Raw genomic sequence first — 18,444 nt, 5'->3', positions numbered from 1 at the left:
ATGAGGAGGAAAATGTCAGAATGCTGAGGACAGAACTCGAAAGAAGGGAAAGGGAAATCAGAGGAGAATGTAGGAAGATTCAGTGAAAGGGCTAAGCCTAGCTAAAGGTCAGGGTGAAGAAAAGGATAGTGTAAAAATCACTGGATATGAGCTGGACATAGACTGGGGTTCTAAACAGGCGGCACAGGCCCCACCCAGGGCTGGTACAGCTACCAGCCCCACACAAGGAGAAGAGGTGGAGGTGCCTCAGGAACCACCTTATTACAAGCCTTAAATTTAAAGAAAGACATGGGGTTAGAACAACATACCCAACCCAGTATCCACTGTACAGGATAGGAGGACACCAGAATCCAGAGTATAGACCATGGGGAAATGCAGACATGAATGCAGTACTGCAGAAATTGCCAGATCTAACTAAGGGAGGAATGAGATGGTTAAATAAACTCACCACATTAACCCATGGTAATGAACTAGCAGTTGGGGACTTTAGGGCCCTAATGGGACATCTGCTTACCAGAACCCAGATGACTACTCTAGAGGATGAAGCTAGAGTAGAAGACATGGCCAAAGAGAAACCACTGTCCAAAGTAATTACCCAAATAAGCAGGGCTCTTACAAACCTCTATCCAACACCAAAAATGACTTATCAATCTATCAAATTTAAGATAGGAGCAGAAGAATCTGCATCAGCACATCTGCATAGGACAGAAGCTGAATGGGAAGAAAGGACAGGGCAGCACCCAGCAGGCAGTAATGAAGGGAGTTCCCGAAAAAGCAAAACAACAAGTAGAAAACAGTCCAGAAATGTGTGGGGGTAGTGGAAAGACATGGGCCAGGTATTTCATTTACTATGTAGACAGCGCCATGGAAAAACAAGAAAGGGATAAAAAGAAAAGAAAAGAATACAAAGAAGCCTAGAGAGGAGCTCTACAAATGCCTGTAATGAATCAGGGATGAAGGGACAGGAAGTGTCACAAGGGGCAGCAAACTATCAGCCTCAGGGCCCACGTGATTATCCATATGACCCGCTGCCAGACTGGCCACCTTCTGGACATGGGTGGCAAAACCAAAATTATAGGGGAATTACGGAGACCAGGAGAGAGCAGGGGTGTTATCTGTGCGGAGCAGGTGATCACTGGAAAAGAGACTGCCCACTGAATAGAGGGGGACAACCTCCTGCACGGGGACGGGCTCCTGTTAGAGGAGGGCCTCTGGGAAGAGGAAGAGGTGTCCCCAGAAATGTCCCGTGGTCTACCTACCAACAGGTGCCCAGACAAAGCCCAGTCTGGGGCCAGGCAGACCAGGCGGATTATTGACAAGACCCACAGAGAACCAATAAGGGGGCTGAGGCTGAGCCCTAACTAACTGTACTGGTCAACAGACAGCCAAGTACAGGCCTTAGTGGACACTGGGGCCTCCTTCTCTACCATCAGGCTGGAATGGTTGAGAAAGGACGCACTCTCTTGTGAAGTACAGGAAGTCAAAGGGTTCTCTGGGGAAATTGTAGCCTGGCCAAAATACAAACCTCTGTCTGTAGAAGTAGCAGGTCAAAAGGTCATGCACCCTTTCCTATGCTCTGCCAGTGTGCCCTCTGCTCTCCTCGGACGAGACCTGTTAGTAAAATTGGGGTGAAAATTCTGTGTAGCCCAGAGGGCATCATTTTAACTTTTCCAAATGGAAAAACACAAAACTGCTCCATTAAGGGTGGTCTAGTACCTGCAGCTGGTCAATGGGTATTAACTACAGCAGTGGGGGTGGACATTTATTGGGTCAGAGTGCTGCATCCAGAACAAACCAACTTTAGGCAGCTGATAAACCAGAGACCAGACCTGTTGAGACACTTCCTGCCAGTTTCTGACCCATTACACTGTACTCTATACTATGACAAAAGCAATGATGAGGTTTATGGGGACATGGCAAAGGCTGCTGCTCTACAAACCCCAGACTATGGCCAACCTTTCCATTTAGATGTGACAACCACGGGCAAAACTGTGAATGGTGTGCTATACCAGAAAGTGTTGAGTTATGTGAGTGCTCCATTGGACGTGGTGGAACAGAAACAAGCCCCTTGTGCTCAATTCGCTGCTGGCGTAGCTAAAATGATCGAAAAAAAACAATCATGTGGTAATGGGACACCAATTGATAATTCTATCAAAAGCAATGATGAGGTTTATGCAACAGAGTTTAGCCAATATGTAGATCAAAAATATACCAACCTGAAAGGCTCAGTCATCGACATTGGAAAGGAAGGGGTAGCTGTGGAAGTAAGGTTAAGTGAGGAACAATGGTTTGAAATGAAAACTGTCTCTATACCACACATCTCCTTAATGATCAGTAAACACCATGGAGCCAAGGCCTTAGGCCCCATGGTAAAAAGACTAAAAGATGCTAGCCAACCTGCCAGAAAAGTTATGGTCAACAGGAAGTGAGGATGTGGGTTATTGTGATATTCAGCCAGTGTCTTTTGAAATAGACAAAACAACAGTGGTAAAGGAGAAACAGTATAGAAATACTTGTGAGGCCATGACTGGTATTGCCCCCACCATTCAGAGTCTATTGAACAAGGGAGTGCTGTGTGAGACCACCTCTGAGTGGAACACCCCAATACTGCCTGTCATTAAACACTCCACAGGAAATATAGAACGGTCCATGACCTGAGAAAAATAAATGAGAGGGTTCTGACTACACCACTGCCCACTCCAAATCCTTACACCATTTTAACCAGATTGACCCCAGAACACACCCACTTCTCCTGTATAGATCTGGCAAATGCATTTTTCTGTATACCTTTAGCAGAGCAGAGTAGGGACGTGTTTGCCTTCACATACAACGGCCGGAAGTACACTTACACCAGATTACCACAAGGCTTCATTTTGAGCCCTGGCATTTTCAACCAAGAGCTAAGAAAGCTGCTGGACAATCTGACAGTCGATACCAACACAATTGTGGTTCAATATGTGGATGATTTGCTCATTGCATCTACATCTGCTGCCACCTGTCTGATAGACACAGAGAGGGTGCTGTCACTTCTGGCTGAGGTAGGGTTGAAGGCAAGCAAACAAAAGTTGCAAGTCTGCAGGCCAGAGGTCACTTTTCTAGGACGATTAGTGGGTCGGCAGGGAACCTCTATGACAAATGACACCAAACAAGCCATACTAAACCACCCAAAACCCAAACATGTGAAAGATATGTTGTCTTTTCTGGGCCTAATAGGTTACAGCAGACAGTATATTGTGAATTACACTGAAATAACAGCTTTTCTGAGAGCTTTAGTGAAGGAAATTGGAATGAAAAACAGTAAGGGTGAATTGAATTGGACAACAGAGGCTGAACAGGCCTTCATTACCCTAAAAGGGGACATGGCAAAGGCTGCTGCTCTACAAACCCCAGACTATGGCCAACCTTTCCATTTAGATGTGACAACCACGGGCAAAACTGTGAGTGGTGTGCTATACCAGAAAGTGTTGAGTTATGTGAGTGCTCCATTGGACGTGGTGGAACAGAAACAAGCCCCTTGTGCTCAATTCGCTGCTGGCGTAGCTAAAATGATTGAAAAAACCAATCATGTGGTAATGGGACACCAATTGATAATTCTATCAAACCACTCACTGGTAGCATTCATTACCTCCTCCTCGTTCACATTCTCTGCACAAAGGCAAAACAAATTGATCAAAATATTGACTGCACCAAACATTGTACATGAACACAAGGGCATAAATATGGCAGAATTAGTGGTGGATGGAGAGCCCCACATGTGTGAGGAAAGGGTAGAAAAAGACAGCAAGATCAGGGAGGGTATGAGTAGCAGGCCACTGTCATCACCAGACGTGACCTTGTTTTGTGATGGATGTTGTTTCAGAAATGATCAAGGTACTCTTTCTGCTGGGTATGCAGTGGTGTCCAGTGTAGGGGAGGGAGATGACCTGACAGTAACAGTCTAACAGAAGTTGTCAACTAAACCATCAGCTCAAAGAGCTGAATTATTAGCTTTAACATCAGCATTGCAAAAGGGAAGTGGTAAAAGGGTGAACATATATTCAGATTCTGCCTATTCAGTAGGGGCAGCTACAGTTGAGCTGCAAGGGTGGGCCAAAGTGGGATTTGTGACATCAACAGGGAAGCCAATCAAACATGCAGAAGAAGCCTCTCAACTGCTAGAAGCTATAGTACTACCAAAGGAGGTGGCCATAGTAAAGTGCTCAGCACACACTTATGGCACAGATTTTGTATCTGTAGGAAATGCAGCCTCAGACAAAGCAGCAAAGCAGGCAGCTGGCTACGTGCCATTACAGATGATGGTCAGAGCACAAGATGAGGTGTTGAATTTAGACCCAGCCTTAACAGAAGAGTTCATAATTAGAGAGCAAGCTGCATCCTCCCCAGAAGAACAAACTACCTGGTTACCAAAAGGGGGAACAAAAACAGCCTTGGGACTGTGGAGAGGTCCAGAAGGAAGCCCTGTGTTGCCAGCTAGAGTCGCTGTCTCACTAGCACATAGTAATTCAAAAGATATGACCCAAAAGGTTAAAGGGGTGGTGGCATCCGTTTCTACCACACATGATCAGTAACACTATTGCTGAATGTCAGACCTGCAGTGAATATAATGTCAAGCCCACCACACATCCATTGCCTGGCCACTTCCCCGCGGATAGAGGCCCTGGGTACATGACTGTGATTGACTGCACAGACTTGATAAATCCTGTCCACAAAAAGAGATACTTACTGGTCATGGTGGATAGTTTCACAGGATGGCCCGAAGCTTACTCATGTGCCAGGGAGGATGCAATGTCAGTGATAAAATGCCTCATCAATCACTACATACCTACACATGGGTTCCCCAAAGTCATAAGGTCAGACAATGGTACACACTTTAAAAATTAGCATCTGAACCAAGTAGAGTCAGCTCTAGGATTGAAGCACTCATATGGAGCAGTCTACCATCCTCAAAGCCAAGGTAAAGTTGAACGACTGAACCAGACCCTAAAAAACAAAACAGCCAAAATCTGTACAAGCACTTCTCTGAATTGGGTAGAAGCATCACCAATAGCCTTAATGTCTGTGAGATGTTCAAAAAACAGAACCACTGGATTTACTCCTTTTGAATTATCCACTGGACGCCAATTTCCTGGCCCCTGGGCCCCAATGCCTGGGGATGGGTACACTGATACACCTAAGGCCTACCAACAAAAAGTAAGAGCTGTTATTAACACATTTTCCCCACAGAAGTTTTGGCCTGAAATAGAGCAACAGGAATTGGACACGAAAAGAGGACCTGACGAGCAGTGGGTGAGGCTGAAACAAATGAAACGAAAATGGTCTGCCTCCAGGTGGTCAGAGCCCATGAAAATAACTGCGCGAACCTCGCACTGCGTACAGTTGGCTGGAAAAGGTAACACATGGTTTCACCTGTCTGCTTGCTGTTTCTGTTCTGCCCCTAGCAGGCCTCTGACAACAGTTCGAGCTGACCTGACCTTCGAGAAGGTCAGAGAGAGGGAGAAGAGACGGGAGACGGGGAAACAGCAACAGGCCAACCCGAGAAGGGAGACAAACAACAAGACACTGAGGAAATCAGCCTCCAACTACCACAACTGAAACATAAGAATTTTAAAGTATTATTAAGGCAAGGGATTTACTAGAAATCCCAGAACACATTCCAATCACACATTGTATTGGAGCAGACTACGGGCTAGGGGCCGGGGTAGCAAAACAAATCAGAGAAAAACACGGTGTGGAACAATTGAACAAAACCATATCGGAGCCAGGAGACTGTGTGAAGACAATACACGGGGAAAAAGTTATATACCATTTGGTAACTAAGTGGTGGAGCAGGGACCTGCCCACCTATGAAAACTTAGAAAAGAGTCTAAAAGCACTAAAACAAAAGTGTCAGGAAGACCAAGTGCCGGTATTAGCTGCCCCAAAAATAAGTTGTGGACTCGACCAATTGGAATTTAACAAGGTAAGGCAGATTTTAGAGAAGGTATTTTGCAACAGTGACGTTCAGATAATAGCAAAACTAAACTAACTAAACTAACTCTGGTAAGGGAAAAAGGAAAAGATGGCCTGTGGGAATTTGACCTATGCCAGGTGATTCACTGTGAGGAAGAAGTGGAGCAAAGGTTGTGATCTCTTTCAAAGAGATCAAGAGAGGGAATTGTGGGATTTACGTTTTAAAGGATTTATGTTTTACAGGTTTTACTCAATAGAAGCACTGTGCCCAGGCCTCATAAAGGCTCTGAGTGGAGATTGCTGAGCCCATCTACTGGTCGAGAAGAAACAACTGCACCTAGTTCTGTGAAGGACACCCTGAGTGGGAGGAAGACGCAAGCACAAGGATATAAATATTGTGTGAAATGTAGTGTGATCATACAGGACTGCCCTGCATGCCTTTAATGCTGTTGTTATGTATCCTGAGCTCAGTCTCAATTATTCGGACTTTATTAAACTAATTAAGATAGTAAATTTAAAAGTAAATCTCATCATTGACAGACCTGAACCTGGGAGGGAAACAACGAAGATTTTCCCAACAGGATCCAATTGCAGGCTTTTATTAAACGAAGGCATGGTCAAAGCAGGCAGGCGTCAATCGGGGCAAACAGGAGTATCAGAGGCAAGGCAATAACAAAATCCAAAAACAGGCAAAGGTCAGGTCAGGCAGCAAACAATCAGAACAACAGAAGACAGGCAGGGTCAAAACCAAGGAATCTAAGACTAAGGAAACTCGGGAAACAACAATCTAACAGTAATACAGGCGAACAATGCAACCTGCAGGTGAGGGGCCTGCTACAACATTTATAGTGTTCTAACAGTAGCAGCAGTAGCAGCAGAGTAGCAGAAGTAGCAGCAGAGGAGTGATCGCAGATCACCCAGAGGTAAGAGCCCTCTGCTGGCTTGGTGACATAAACATTAAATGTAATCAATAGCTTTTGTGTTACATATGACATGCACCAAACTGCAATACAATAATTTTAAAAACACCAACATTCAAATAACATTCCTACAAGCAAGTAAGCAACATTAAAACAGTGTGTGTACAATATTAGTGTGGTACCTTCAAAAAGTTAAGCTCTATTAAAAAAAAAACAAAAAAACACAACAACAGGAAAACAAACACAGGACTGCAGATCGTCACATGCACGCATACACACACACAAAACAAAAGTTAACTGCAGAAAGAACAATGTGTATCGTCATTGCAGAAAATGCTTGCGTTGTAACAGCACTTGTGTGTTGAATATTACTGTAGTACTGCCAAAAAGTTAAGCTCCATAAGTAAAAAACCAAGCAAAAAAAAGCAAAACCAACTAAAAAAATGTAAAAAAATTGTGCAGGTTTTTTTAAAAAAATCTCATGCACAAATTACTTGTATACGCGTTTTCTTTCCTTCTTTGAACAGCAAAAGACAATAGTGCATGTATGCAGTATTACCGCTGCACTGTCAAAAACTTTTACATTGTAATAGTTGAACCAGTCAAAACCACTGTTAAATAAATGGAATAAAAACAGGCTTGTAGCTTTTTAAAATGAGTAAAATTCATATACCAAAAGTATAGAACACTATTAAAAAGTACTTTTACTACTTTTTAAGATTAAATGACAGAATTAAAACGATGCAACATTGTTCACAATGTGACCGATCGTATTGGATAAGTGATGGTGACTGACATTTGTAACAGCCAATCAGCAGTAAGTGTGACCTATTTTAGAGCAGGTTGGCTTTGTTGGGTCATGCGTCACCTCCGCCCCGCCTTTTTTTTTTTGTTATGTTGACTTGTGTTTTAGGTATGTGTTAGCAGTTAGCTCTTCGTTTGTCTCTTTTATAATGTTGTGGACTAATCGTTTGTTATTTCATTTTAGCCTGTCTTTTCCTTTGTTTTCTGTCGATGGCCATGAGTTTAATGACTGCTGTTTATTCAGGTAAGCGCTTAATACTGCTAGAAAATGGGTTGGTATGGACGGAGTGCGCAGTTTGAATAATAGGCAGTTTCCTGTACCTAGCTTGTTGTTATTGGTATTACTGAGGATGCGAATCCCAATTTGTGAATGCGTGCGAGCATACTTTTTCCGGTTTGGTAAGTCTCTATTAGGTGGTGGTTAAAGGGAATATTAGTGTGTGATTTGCAAGCGGTAATGGTGTTAATTGCCCATATCTTTTTGTAGGATTCTCCCTTTCGTCCTGGGCGATTAAATGCGCCGTTCCTGACGTTTTTTTCCTGTCGCGCCGTGAACTTTCGGTTACTCGGAAGTCTTAGTTGATACGGAGATCTATTACCCGCTACCTGCTTCCCGCTACCTGCTTCCCGCTACCTGCTACCTGCTATCTGCTACCTGCTACCTGCTATCTACTACTGATCCCTGTGATTGTGATTTGTGTTACTGGTTATTATTGTTTGTTTTGTTTTGTTTAAAGTGGTTCTGCTTGAGGGCATCTATTTGATTATGGAGTAGCCGGTGCCCTGTGTGGATTTTGCTCCTCCATTGTGGAACTACAAAAATTGTATTCTTTTTCTTTCCTTTTTTATAATTTGTGTATTTTTTGTTTTGTTGGACATTTTGTATTGTTTATATTCAACATTAGTTTGCCTTGGTTGAATTTGTTTGTTCGTTTCCCTTTCCTTTTCTTGTGACATTATTGCCTGGATTAGTGTGTAAGGTTTTGGTTTGTGTAATACACATTGCATATACTCATTTTATTTTTATCTTCTTACAGGAGCTGGGGTTCCACGGGTGCAGGAGCTTGAGGTGGTGGTGTCACTTCATCATTTGCTGTGGACACGTTTGTGTGTGCAGTGAGTGTGTCGGGGTGTGTGTGTGTGTGTGGAGGTGTAAGTGTGCTTTTGGCTAAATTCAGCACTGGTGATCACTCCCGTGGGTGACCTCAGCCCTGTGAGTTGGTTTCTTATTTTTTTTATGTTTTTGTTTTGGTAATTTAATACCTACATCCATTTTGGAATAGTTTGTGTATATATATATATTTGTTTACAAAATTTTATTTGATTTACTGCAGTTACCATTGGAGAGTGCTGCCGGCAGTAGGTGATGAGGATTCAATGTGACTTTTAAATGGTGAAACAATTGTGAAAATAAATTTTGTACTTTCATGCTTTACTCACGTCTCTCGCCTATTCATATGAGAATTGAACCTGTGTGGCCAAATAGTCATATTTGAGCTAGTTCTATTTCCTGGGGAGAACTCTCCAGGTGGCGTAGTCGGATTCGCTATAGGTGAAGGATTTAAAGTTACCAGCTAACATCTGTAAGGTGTGTTTTGCTCCTCTTCCTCCATGCCCTCACGCTACATTCTGGCGTAGTCGGCAGGGTCTCGTTATGGTTTAGTGCAGAGACGTGAGTATTGGTTTTGTGTTCTCTTTCTTTTTTTTTTTTTGGGTTTGTTTGTTATCTTTTGCAGGAGCAGGTGTTCTAAAGAGTGTTCATCCGTAGTGGTGAGTGATTTGTAATTTGCAGCTATGGATGAAGAGCTACGTGAATTGCGAGAATTGGTAGCCCAATTGAGGGCAGATAATGAAAAATTGCGACAAGAGCAAGTTCTCGTTGCACAACCTGGTCCTTCTAATGTTTCTATTCCAGCAGTGGTAGATCCTCCGCCTGCTGTCCCTAGTTCTTCAGTGACGGATCGATTTGTTTTTGTTCCACGAGATCGAAATTGTTCAAAATTTAATGGTAGATCTGGCATTATGATTGAGGAGTGGGTGGAGGAGGCTCAGACCTGCATGCGACTTCGCCATCTCTCTGCTGTTGATCAAGCGTTTTTCTTGTTTGATCATTTGGAGGGAGAGGCGAGAGACGAAATTCGATATCGGCCAAGGGACGAGAGGGAGGATCCAAACAAAATTATTCAGGCGTTGCGCGAATTGTATGGCTGCACTAGTTCTTATGTAGCTCTTCAAGAGTCTTTTTTTTCCAGAAAACAACAGGATGGGGAGACTCTATTAGAGTTTTCCCTAGTCCTGCTAAATCTCTGGGAAAAAGTAAAGCGACAGTCGCCTCATGGTAGGCCAAGTGCAGATATTTTGTTGCGCGACCAATTTGTTGAACACGTTCGTGACGGTGCTCTTCGACGTGAACTAAAACAGTTTGTTCGTCGCCAACCTACTGCTATGTTGTTGGACGTTCGTAGCGAAGCAATGCGCTGGGAACGGGAGGGTCTGCCTGGGGGAACGCGTGGTCGTAGCCAATCCGTACCATCTGCTTATGGTATACAATATGGGGTACAGGGACACCAGCACCTGGAAAGTAGTAGTGCAGCGTGTTCTGAATTCAGTGAGTTGAGAGAAATGCTGAAAAAGCAGCAACAGCAATTGAATCAATTGACTCAAAGTGTGGCTCAGATTCAAAATTTTCAACCACACTCTCAATTATCCCGGCCCGGACAGGTTATTTGTCGTCGATGTCAGCAACCTGGCCATTTTGCCAGGGAGTGTACTGGGGAACGAAGGCCTCCTCGTTTTCCACCAGCACGTGCAGATTCCGCTTCGGCGAGGGGTGTGCAGTCTGGGCAACCATCGGAAAACTAGTTCCCGCTGAGCTGCAGGGCCACAGCTCGGTCGGGGGAAGGACAGGCTCGAATGTTCTAACTGATGTAAATTTTATGTCTCGTTTTATGTCAACGTGTCCGCAACTTGTCGTATGTATGGGCGGGGTTAAGGTACTGTGTCTGGTGGACACTGGGTCTATGGTGTCCACCATTACTGAGAGCTGTTTTGTGCAAAATTTTGGGGCGTGGGGTCAGGAACAGCTTAGGTCGTGCCATTGGTTGCAACTTCGGGCTGCGAATGGCCTTTCGATCCCATATATGGGTTACCTAGAACTAGATGTGGAGTTGTGTGGGCAGGTGGTTGCAGGTTGCGGGGTGTTGGTGGTTAGAGACCCTCCTGGTAGTATGTGTGCTCAGGTTCCTGGGGTTCTGGGAATGAACATCCTGGGCCGCTGCTATCGGGAGCTCTTTGGCCAGCATGGCACCCGACTTTTCGATCTGCCCATGGTCTCACAGGCTCCCCTTCTGTATTTCAGGCTTTACAACATTGCCACCACATTGAAGTCCAGCCAGATTTAAGTCAGGGGGGTAGAGTCAAAGTGCGGGGGCGCCAGGCGTGTCGCATCCCCGGGGGCACCATGAAATTGGTTGCAGTAACCTGTTCAACACAGTACTCCGGGGTACTGTTCTCTTTGAGCCACCCGACTCTGGCCTTCCAGCGGGGTTGTTGGCTTCTACTGCTTTGGTTCAGGTAGACCGTGGCACTGCTTACGTGCCCGTGGTTAATGTTAGCACAGCTGATGTGGTGGTATATGCTAGCACAGTGGTGGGTACGGTCAACCAGGTTTATGTGGTCAGCTTACCCCCAGAGATCTCAGAAGTTCCAGTGGTTTCGGCTAGGGTGAGTACGCAGGTCGCACAGGCTGCCCAGTCGGTACAGGAACAAATTAGGGCTATTGATTTGTCTGTACTGTCAGCAGAAGACCAAGGCAAGGTGAGGGCACTACTTGAAAAGTATGCATCTGTATTTTCCATACATGAGGGTGATTTGGGATGTACCAGTCTCATTTCCCATGAAATCCCCTTGATGGACGACGTACCCGTGAGGCAGCGTTATAGGCGCATTCCTCCGTCGGAATACGAGGTCGTCAAGGCACACATTAATCAATTGATGGAAGCTCAAGTAATAAGGGAAAGCTGCAGCCCGTATCGTCACCAATTGTCTTGGTTAAAAAGAAAGACGGTAGCCTACGTATGTGTGTGTAGACTACCGTCATTTAAATGCTAAGACAAGGAAGGATGCTTTCCTTTGCCCCGCATTGAGGAGACACTAGACTCGCTGGCGGGGGCACGTTGGTTTTCCACCATGGACCTTGCCAGCGGGTATAATCAGGTCCCTGTAAGTGAGGCTGATAAATCAAAGACTGCGTTTTGTACTCCATTCGGCTATTTGAATGGAACCGGATGCCGTTTGGCCTTTGTAATGCCCCCAGCACCTTCCAGCGATTAATGGAGCGGTTGTTTGGGGACCAACAGTGCCAATCTTTGCTCTTGTATTTGGACGATATCGTAGTGTTTTCGGTGTCAGTAGATCAGCATTTAGCCCGAATGGAGGTTGTCTTAAGCCGGCTGCTTAGGGAAGGCCTGAAAGCCAAGTTATCAAAATGCGCATTCTTTAAGCAGGAGGTGCAATATTTGGGGCATGTGATCTCCTCAGGAGGAGTCTCTACGGACCCAGGTAAGATCGAGGCAGTTTTAAAGTGGCCTCAGCCCAATAGTGTTTCGGGGTTGCGTTCATTTTTGGGGTTTGCTAGCTACTACCGGCGTTTTGTGGAGGGGTTCGCAAGACTGGCGGCCCCCCTCCACAGGCTGGTGGCAAAGCTGGCAGACCCGAAAAGGTCCAAGCATGGCCCTAATGAGTTTGAGCAGGCCTGGTCTAGTGAGTGTCAGAGTGGCTTTGAGGAGTTGAGGTATAGACTTACCACAGCCCCTGTGCTCGCCTATGCAGACTTTTTCGCTTCCCTTTATTTTGGAGGTGGACGCTAGTCATGGGGGGCTAGGGGCAGTCCTCTCCCAAGAGCAGCAGGGTAAGGTCGTCCCATAGCTTATGGTAGCCGAGGTCTTAGGCCCACTGAGCGCAATACATCTAACTACAGTTCCATGAAGCTGGAGTTTCTTGCGCTCAAGTGGGCCATGACTGAGAAGTTTAGGAGTACCTTCTGGGTCATAAGTGTGTAGTCTATACCGATAATAATCCTCTTAGCTACCTGACCTCTGCCAAGTTGGGTGCCATGGAACAGCGCTGGGCTGCCCAGCTGGCTGCGTTTGATTTTGAAATCAAATACAGATCTGGTAAGACAAATCGAAACGCGGATGCTTTGTCGCGTCAGAATCCCCGTGGCAGAAGTTCTGGACATGGGTCCAGGTGTGGTGGTTCCCACCTCATTGCGCAAGCTAGCCGAGGGGGAGGTGGTGAGTCAGGTAAATCAAATAGTATCCTTTCCTTGCTCTTCTAGGAAGGACATCGGTGACCAGCAGCAGGCTGATTCAGTTATCGGAGAGTTACTGGTGTTTTGGAGGCGGAAAGCGCCACCAAGTGTTGAGGAGCGAAAGAAACTCTCCAGGTCTGCTGTGGTCTTACTTAGACAGTGGGATCGCTTGAGGGAGATTAAAGGGGTGCTTTATCGTCGTGTGTTTCGTCCAGACGGTGGAGAAGAGGTCCTCCAAGTGTTGCTGCCATCTGCCATGAAGTCTGAGGTATTGACACAACTGCACCAACAGCATGGGCACCAGGGGGTAGAGCGTACCACACAGTTGGTGTGGCAGCGGTGCTACTGGCCTGGAATGTCGGGGGACATTGCCCGCTGGTGCCAGGAGTGTGAAAGGTGTCAGTGTGCTAAGGGTGTTCAGCCTACCCCAGTTAGCTTCATGGGACATCTGTTGGCTGCACGGCCAAACGAGATCGTGGCATTGGATTTTACTGTGTTGGAACCTTCGAATTCTGGGGTAGAAAATGTCTTGGTCATGACTGACATTTTTTCCAAGTACACCTTAGCGGTACCGACTAGGGACCAACGGGCTGAGACTGTGGCCCAGGTTCTGGTGGCTGAGTGGTTCGGTAAGTTTGGGGTGCCGGGCCGTATCCATTCCGACCAAGGCCGTAATTTCGAGTCCGTCCTCATTCAGCAGTTGTGTCGGTTATATGGGGTGGAAAAGTCACGTACAACCCCATACCATCCAGCGGGAAACGGCCAGTGTGAGCGCTTTAATAGGACCTTACACAATCTTTTGCGCACACTGCCGTTATCTAGGAAAGGGGAGTGGCCGTCTTGTCTCCCCCAGGTGCTTTTCGCCTACAACACCACACCTCACCAATCTACGGGGGAATCCCCCTACTTTCTGATGTTTGGGCAAGAGCCTAGACTTCCAGTTGATTTTTTGCTTGGTAGGGTTGAAGAACCATTGGCAGGTAGTGTCCATCGGTGGGTGTTAGAGCATCAGAATCGGCTGCAGGTTGCTTTTGAGGGTGCTCGTGGGCGGTTGGAGGCCGCAGCCGATCGCCGGAAAGCTAGGTATGACCTTCAGGTGCGTGACATACCTCTGAGGAGGGTCAACTTGTGTATCTTCGCGACTGTAGTGTGAGAGGTAGACATAAGATTCATGACCTCTGGAGCTCAGCGGTGTACCAGATCCTGAAGGCACCGAAGGAAGGGGGTGTTGTGTACACAATTGCTCCTACTACAGATTTAAGTAAGTTAAAGCATGTACACCGGTCTTTATTGAAGCCTCCCAGGTAAGAGGGATTCCCTCCTGACCGGCCCAATGTTCCATTGGTCGAACCTGTGCTGCCTCGTGAGGAGGAGTTGGATGAGGGAGACTTGTTTGTTTTGGTGTCAGAAGCACCACAGGTTATTAGTAGGCAAGCATCTCAAGAGATTCCTCCCCCCCCTGTCCCTCAGGATGCTGGTGAGGCTCAGGAGCAGAAGATATTACAGAGATGATAGCTGATTTGCAGCCTGTAAGGAACCCTCCATTAGGTTCAGTGGTGATGGGTGAGAGTGTAGTGCGTAGGACGGGACGGAGTACGGCTGGGCAGCATTCTAATGTACATCATCTGCCACGGTCACTTGGTGTAGGCATAGTGTCCAGTATAGTTGGTAGTGCAGCGGAGGTATGGTTTCGTCCTTGGGATTGAAGGGCCTAGAGGGCATGTCTTTTTTTTTTTTTTTTTTTTTTTTTATTAGTTCACCGTCGGGGCGACGGTACAGAAGGTGGGGGTGGATTGTGACCGATCGTATTGGATAAGTGATGGTGACTGACATTTGTAACAGCCAATCAGCAGTAAGTGTGACCTATTTTAGAGCAGGTTGGCTTTGTTGGGTCATGCGTCACCTCCGCCCCGCCTTTTTGTTTTTTGTTATGTTGACTTGTGTTTTAGGTATGTGTTAGCAGTTAGCTCTTCGTTTGTCTCTTTTATAATGTTGTGGACTAATCGTTTGTTATTTCATTTTAGCCTGTCTTTTCCTTTGTTTTCTGTCGATGGCCATGAGTTTAATGACTGCTGTTTATTCAGGTAAGCGCTTAATACTGCTAGAAAATGGGTTGGTATGGACGGAGTGCGCAGTTTGAATAATAGGCAGTTTCCTGTACCCTAGCTTGTTATTGGTATTACTGAGGATGCGAATCCCAATTTGTGAATGCGTGCGAGCATACTTTTTCCGGTTTGGTAAGTCTCTATTAGGTGGTGGTTAAAGGGGAATATTAGTGTGTGATTTGCAAGCGGTAATGGTGTTAATTGCCCATATCTTTTTTGTAGGATTCTCCCTTTCGTCCTGGGCGATTAAATGCGCCCGTTCCTGACGTTTTTTCCTGTCGCGCCGTGAACTTTCGGTTACTCGGAAGTCTTAGTTGATCTGAGATCTATTACCCGCTACCTGCTTCCCGCTACCTGCTTCCCGCTACCTGCTACCTGCTATCTGCTACCTGCTACCTGCTATCTACTACTGATCCCTGTGATTGTGATTTGTGTTACTGGTTATTATTGTTTGTTTTTGTTTTGTTTAAAGTGGTTCTGCTTGAGGGCATCTATTTGATTATGGAGTAGCCGGTGCCCTGTGTGGATTTTGCTCCTCCATTGTGGAACTACAAAAATTGTATTCTTTTTCTTTCCTTTTTTATAATTTGTGTATTTTTTGTTTTGTTGGACATTTTGTATTGTTTATATTCAACATTAGTTTGCCTTGGTTGAATTTGTTTGTTCGTTTCCCTTTCCTTTTTCTTGTGACATTATTGCCTGGATTAGTGTGTAAGGTTTTGGTTTGTGTAATACACATTGCATATACTCATTTTATTTTTATCTTCTTACAGGAGCTGGGGTTCCACGGGTGCAGGAGCTTGAGGTGGTGGTGTCACTTCATCATTTGCTGTGGACACGTTTGTGTGTGCAGTGAGTGTGTCGGGGTGTGTGTGTGTGTGTGTGGAGGTGTAAGTGTGCTTTTGGCTAAATTCAGCACTGGTGATCACTCCCGTGGGTGACCTCAGCCCTGTGAGTTGGTTTCTTATTTTTTTTATGTTTTTGTTTTGGTAATTTAATACCTACATCCATTTTGGAATAGTTTGTGTATATATATATATTTGTTTACAAAATTTTATTTGATTTACTGCAGTTACCATTGGAGAGTGCTGCCGGCAGTAGGTGATGAGGATTCAATGTGACTTTTAAATGGTGAAACAATTGTGAAAATAAATTTTGTACTTTCATGCTTTACTCACGTCTCTCGCCTATTCATATGAGAATTGAACCTGTGTGGCCAAATAGTCATATTTGAGCTAGTTCTATTTCCTGGGGAGAACTCTCCAGGTGGCATAGTCGGATTCGCTATAGGTGAAGGATTTAAAGTTACCAGCTAACATCTGTAAGGTGTGTTTTGCTCCTCTTCCTCCATGCCCTCACGCTACAACAACATGAATTTTATACATTTACAAGCATTCTGAAATGCTTTGCATTTAAGAGAGAAAGTGCATGAGGTAGGACACAGGGTTCCATCTGTCTGTGCCAGTTTGTGCTAGTAGCAATCCAGTTCAAGCTAGGTTTGGTAAAAGCTTACACCTTCCATGGATTTTCAAAGTCATTCAGCTCATACAAGAATTTCAGCAGTCTTGGAGGAATTTGATGGTTTTTTCCCTTTATCTCAGCAAAACTCTGAAAGAAATTAATACTCATTTAACTTTGCAGGTAAAGAAATGAATGACATAAGTAAAACGCAGACAAGGTTTAGAATTGAGTAAAAAATGTTTTGCCCAATTAAGTTCAATTGGATAAATTACACATCAAAATGTTCAAATTATTCTAATATTACATTCAGGTGTAAACAACAAACATTTAGTCCAGTTCTAATTTTGTAGTACAAATCTTTTCGTTTGATACAACCCTATAGAATCTTAATTAACCTAATGTAAGACATTTTACATAAAAACGATGCATACATTTAAAGTATATAAAGTACATAAATCTGCATATTTTTTATTTCAATTTACAAAGGCCTAATTTTACAACGCATACATGCGATACTAAAAACATTGTAATCTGACATTTAAAATGATTTAAATAAAAAGGTACTGTAAATGTGAAATAGGTAGTAGGTGGCAGTAAGTCTCCTTTAAGCGATTCATAGTGATTGAAGTGATTAAACGGCTGATTCATTCAGAACAGAAAAACAGTGCTGTGGCTGGGTTTGGAATTTTTGTTGTCGAAAGAGCAAAAACAGTGCACTAGACTTCATGCTCTCTGTAGGTGTTTTGAATGCTTTTTGCATTGTGAGGACATAAAAAAAAAAGAGTTTTGTTCTTCTCTTGAAAATGTATATTGAAGAATGTGTGTAACCAAACAGTTGCATGCAAAGGAAAGACACTTTCAAATATCAAAACACACCATTAAAATATCTCTTGCAGTACTGGATTGGAACAACATGAATGACAAACATCTAACTTTTGGGTGAAACATGACAATGTTTGAGCACGGATTAAATGGTCAATTGCCATGCTTAATGATTAAGATTTAACCCTGGAGCAAGATTTAATATCTTTCACAATACAACAGCATACGCTATAACAGGGGCCGGAGCTCACTGATCCAACCAATCAAGTCCTTCAGGCCTATTTGAAAACAACATGGCATGTATGCTGAAGCAGGGTTGGAATAAAACTCTGCAGGGCGCTGCAGCCCTCCAGGTGCTAAGTTTGTTACCCTTTCTCTATTCTCAACATTGCATGCATGGCTTACCTCTGAATAAATTCGAGAGAAAGTGCCATCTCTTTCGGGTATTTGATATTCAAAACATAAAACAAAGAGAATGTGTAGCTTAGGGCCACAATGGGAGAGAGGATGTGGTCGTTGATAATTTCCTGATCCACAGAAATCTTAAATCGTCCATCACCTTAAACAAATAGCAAACAGATATTTAAAATAAAAAATATAAAAGGCTACTTAAACTAAGTTTGACTTTTTTCTTTGTTTGTTTTAAGTCATCTGTATGTAATTTAACCTTTAAAATCCACATTTAACAAATGAAATTAAGGATTTATTTGTTGTCAATAGCAAACAAATAATAATATACAAAATACAAACCCATGACCAGAATACAGGGGTGCTCAGGATTCCCTGTCCAGCTGCAATCAAGTCCTGTCATTGGTAGGGGAGAAAAACTCTATGAATGTCATGAACCATTTTCAATGTTTCCCTTTCACATACTTATGATAAATGACTAGTAACCTAAATAATATTTTACCCAAAATGTTTATCCATTTATTAATTTTGTTGTCTGTGTTTTTTCACTTTTGAAAAGATTACTCTCTGACTTGTGCATATATATATATATATATATATATATATATATATATATATATATATATATATATATATATATATATATATATATAGTACAATAAGC

At 44.1% G+C, this 18,444-nt stretch overlaps 2 long non-coding RNA genes and 1 pseudogene across 2 annotated transcripts; all 3 read left to right on the top strand.

The window, feature by feature from the left end:
- Positions 1 to 359: 359 nt before the first annotated feature.
- On the top strand, positions 360 to 6,025 carry LOC122329147 (annotated as a pseudogene).
- Positions 6,026 to 7,759: 1,734 nt separating this feature from the next.
- On the top strand, positions 7,760 to 9,108 carry LOC122328559. The gene is made up of 3 exons (XR_006247808.1): positions 7,760 to 7,917; positions 8,161 to 8,886; positions 9,008 to 9,108. It is a non-coding gene; the product is annotated as an uncharacterized LOC122328559 (long non-coding RNA).
- A 6,308-nt stretch (positions 9,109 to 15,416) lies between these two features.
- LOC122328560 lies at positions 15,417 to 16,262 on the top strand. Its single transcript, XR_006247809.1, has 2 exons — positions 15,417 to 16,040; positions 16,162 to 16,262. It is a non-coding gene; the product is annotated as an uncharacterized LOC122328560 (long non-coding RNA).
- The last annotated feature ends 2,182 nt before the right edge of the window (positions 16,263 to 18,444 follow it).

This window comes from Puntigrus tetrazona, chromosome 23 (genome assembly GCF_018831695.1).
Source record: "Puntigrus tetrazona isolate hp1 chromosome 23, ASM1883169v1, whole genome shotgun sequence".
NCBI lineage: Eukaryota > Metazoa > Chordata > Actinopteri > Cypriniformes > Cyprinidae > Puntigrus > Puntigrus tetrazona.
This window is presented reverse-complemented; position numbering and strand designations above follow the sequence as displayed.